Here is a 4414-nt window from a genome sequence, read left to right on the forward strand (position 1 = left end):
TAAATGCCCATATAATCCATTACTTTTATTAAAAATATTTCTGAGCATTTATCATTCTTAGTTTTAAATAATATGGATTCTACACCACCTGCTAGAATCTGGGCTGGATGCTTTTTATACACATTGATTTAATCTTTACAACAATAGTACAAAATAAATCATGTAATTCCTAGTGCTACAGGAAACTGAGGCCCGGCAAGTATAAGTAACTTGCCTCAAATTGCACAACTGGAAAGTTCCAGGGCCATCACTTGAACCATATCCGTTGATGTTGGACTAAGGGAACACATATTAGCACCTCATTAAGCCGGTTGACTTGCCTTGGGTGAATTGTAAGGTCTATGAACTGCCTCATGTCTATCACAGGACAATTACACCTAGTCAATGAAATGTGTTGGAGCTTTATGACGATTAAACGTGAGCCCATGTGGAATCATATGTGAACACTGAAGTTACACATAGCCCAGGACTCCTGAGCATGTGCCTGAAGAGACATGCAAGGACGCTCATTGGAGCATTGTTTTGTAACCGCGAAAAATTTGAAGCAACCGAAATGTCCATAAGCAGGAGAATGAAGAAAGAAATCATGATGGCTGGGCACGGTGGCTCGTGCCTATAATCACAGCACTTTGGGAGACTGAGGTGGGCAGATCACTTGGAGTCAGGAGTTCGAGACCAGCCTGGCCAACCTGGTAAAACCCCATGTCGAGTTCGGTCGGTAGCGGGAGCGGAGAGCAGACCAGAGAGCCCTGAGCAGCCCCACCGCCTCCGCCGGCCTATTTACCATCACACCCCAGGAGGAGCCGCAGCTGCCGCAGCCCGGCCCCAGTCACCATCACTGCAACCATGAGCAGCGAGGCGGAGACCCAGCAGCCGCCGCCCGCCCCCGCCCTCAGCTCCACCGACACCAAGCCCGGCACTACGGGCAGCGGCGCAGGGAACGGTGTCCTGGGCGGCCTCATATCGGCGGCGCCTGCCGGCGGGGACAAGAAAGTCATCGCCAGGAAGGTTTTGGGAACAGTAAAATGGTTCAATGTAAGGAACAGATATGGTTTCATCAACAGGAATGACACCAAGGAAGATGTATTTGTACCCCAGACTGCCATAGAGAATAACCCCAGGAAGTTCCTTCCCAGGGTAGATAGGGAGACTATGGAGTTTGATGTTGTTGAAGGAGAAAAGGGTGCGGAGGCAGCACATGTTACAGGTCCTGGTGGTGTTCTAGTTCAAGGCAGTAAATATGCAGCAGACTATAACCATTATATAGACGCTATCCAGTCGTGGGGGTCCTCCACGCAATTACCAGCAAAATTACCAGAACAGTGAGAGTGGGGAAAAGAACGAGGGATCGGGGAGTGCTCCCGAAGGCCAGGCCCAACAACGCCGGCCCTACGGCAGGCAAAGGTTCCCACCTGACTCCATGCGGAGACTCTATGGGTGTCGACCACAGCATTCCAACCTGTGCAGGGAGAAGTGATGGAGGGTGCTGACAACCAGGGTGCAGGAGAACAACGTAGACCAATGAGGCAGAGTATGTATTGGGGATATAGACCACGGTTCCGCAGGGGCCCTCCTCGCCAAAGACAGCCTAGAGAGGACGGCAATGAAGAAGATAAAGAAAATCAAGGAGGTGACACCCAAGGTCAGCAGCCACCTCAACGTCGGTACCTCCGCAACTTCAATTACCGACGCAGACGCCCAGAAAACCCTAAACCACAAGATGGCAAAGAGACAAAAGCAGCAGATCCACCAGTTGAGAATTCGTCCACTCCCGAGGCTGAGCAGGGCAGGCTGAGTAAATGCCGGCTTCATCTCTACCAACATACAGTTTAGTCATCCAACAAGAAGAAATATGAAATTCCAGCAATAAGAAATGAACAAAAGATTGGAGCGGAAGTGCTTGCTTTTTGCCCGTTGACCAGAGAAGCAGAACTATCTGCCTTATCTATGCAGCATGAGGTTATTATTTTTACTAAAAACGAAAGACGTCTCTTTTTGGTAATAACAAACGTGTTTTTTTTTTGTTTTGTTTTTTGTTTTTTTTTTAAAAGCCTGGTTTTTCTCAATACGCCTTTAAAGGTTTTTAAATTGTTTCATATCTGGTCAAGTTGAGATTTTTAAGAACTCCATTTTTAATTTGTAATAAAAGTTTACAACTTGATTTTTTCAAAAAAGTCAACAAACTACAAGCACCTGTTAATAAAGGTCTTAAATAATTTTTAAAAACCCATCTATTAAAAAATCATGATTCATTCATGCAATGGAATATTATGCAGCAGATGAACTAGATCTTACAAGTATCAACATGGATAAATCTTGAATTCAAAATGCTGAGAAAAAAAATTGTGGAATGTGTGAAATATTTGTATTAGTCTGTTCTCACGCTGCTGTGAAGAAGTACCCAAGAATGGGTAATTTATAAGGAAAAGAGGTTTAATTGACTCACAGTTCCGCATTGCTGGGGAGAACTCAGGAAGCTTAGAATCATGGTGGAAGACACCTCCTCACAGGGCAGCAGGCAAGAGAATGAGTGCTAGTCAAACGGGGAAGCCCCTTATAAAACCATCAGATCTCGTGAGAACTCACTCACTATCACGAGAACAGCATGGGGGAAACGACCCCCATGATCCAATTACCTCCACCTGGTCCCACCCTTGACATGTGGGGATCATTACAATTCAAGGTGAGATTTGGGTGGGAACACAGAGCCAAATCATATCAGTATTGATGTAAATTTTAAGCACACAAAAATACTATGAATTGTTTATTGAATACACACATACCAGTAAAAGTCCTAAACTCAGATGAAAAATCTACACACCAAGTTAGAATAATCCATACCTCTGAGGAGAAGGAAGGGGGATGGAATCAGGGAAGAAGACAAAGGACACTACAACTGTCTCAATAATTTTTTAAATCTAAAACAAATGTGGTAAATGTTAACATTTGTTCAGTTTAGGTGGTGGGTAGCTGGGTGTTGTGTTTTTTTGTATATGTTTAAAATAGTTCATAATTGGAGAAAAGCATCAAGTGGTAAGCAACTGTGAAACATCATTATTATAGCTATTCTTTATTGTTACTGTCACTGCCATCCAGGGACCCAGGTGACAGTGCTAACCTGGAGATGGGGACACTCATGTGGGCAAAGCTGCCTGATTTACACTCAAAAAGGATTAAATGAGGGAATATCTGCAAAGGCCTTGAGCTGTGTTTGCTTCCTTGCTCTATCCCTGCCTTAATAAATAAATTAATCCCACTAGAGACCGCAGGAATTATCTGTGAAAGAAACCATCCCAATACCCAACTAAATGAAATATTTCAATTACCTTAAATGAGATGACGTGTGTACCTGTCCCATATGTGATGTTCAATAGTGACAACTAGCCGGGTGTGGTGGCTCACGCTTGTAATCCCAGCACTTTGGGAGGCCGAAGTGGGCGTATCACTTGAGGTCAGGAGTTGAGACCAGCCTGGCCAACATGGCAAAACCCCATCTCTACCAAAAATATAAAAATTAGCTGGGCATGGTGACACGTGCCTGTAATCCCAGCTACTCAGGAGGCTGAGGCAGGAGAATTGCTTGAACCTGGGAGGCATAGGTTGCAGTGAGCCGAGATGGCGCCACTGCACTCCAGCCTGGGCGACAGAGTGAGACTGTCTGAAAAAAAAAAAAAAAAAAAAATTACAACTATTGTTCTTCCAGGAAATTAGGCTGGGCCTAAAACAGGCATGCCATTGGCTGGGTAAAAGGCAGGTCAACTGGAACCTTATCTCATGCACTTAGCTGGCTCTCAACTTCAAGACTGTGAGGCCTCCTTGCCATACTTGGGATGTAAGAAGGGCAAGCAGAAGATAGTTTGGGGGACTTCATGCCCCTGATTGTTTTAAATCCTCACCTTCCATTTGATGTTTTAAAAAATTGCCTTTGCACCAACCTAATATTTTAGTTAATATGAGCAATGACCATGAAGCTGCTCTGCCGGCAAGCCTGAGGCCACATTGGGGATTTCAGCACAGTGATAGAAGGTAGACAGCTCAGTTATCTGTGGTGATTAGAGACCAGGAGGGGAGGGACACGGAGATCTCCAGAGGCAGAATGTTCAGAGAACAGCAGGTAGGATCTGAAGGAAGAGTGAAAGGAGGGCTTGCCAGAGGAGTGGACACATGCAGGCAGAACATGGAGGCATTCTGAATATTCCCCCTCCTGCATGCCATATACTGGCCAGATGTACTGCCAGGTGAATAAGGCACAGGAGTGATATAGATGAGCGTGGTCCAATAGAAATCTCTGTGATGATGGAACTGTTCTTTATATGGTCCAATACGGTGGCCACTAACCACATACAGCTATTGAGCCTTGAAATGTGGCTTGTGTGACTGGGAAACTGAATTTTTGCCTAATTTTAATTAACTG

General features: G+C 45.0%; 1 pseudogene; it reads left to right on the plus strand.

Moving 5' to 3' along the window:
• Positions 1 to 846: 846 nt before the first annotated feature.
• On the plus strand, positions 847 to 2571 carry LOC100990910 (Y-box-binding protein 1-like; annotated as a pseudogene).
• Positions 2572 to 4414: the final 1843 nt, after the last annotated feature.

Source organism: Pan paniscus, chromosome 16 (assembly GCF_029289425.2).
Source record: "Pan paniscus chromosome 16, NHGRI_mPanPan1-v2.0_pri, whole genome shotgun sequence".
Classification (NCBI taxonomy): domain Eukaryota; kingdom Metazoa; phylum Chordata; class Mammalia; order Primates; family Hominidae; genus Pan; species Pan paniscus.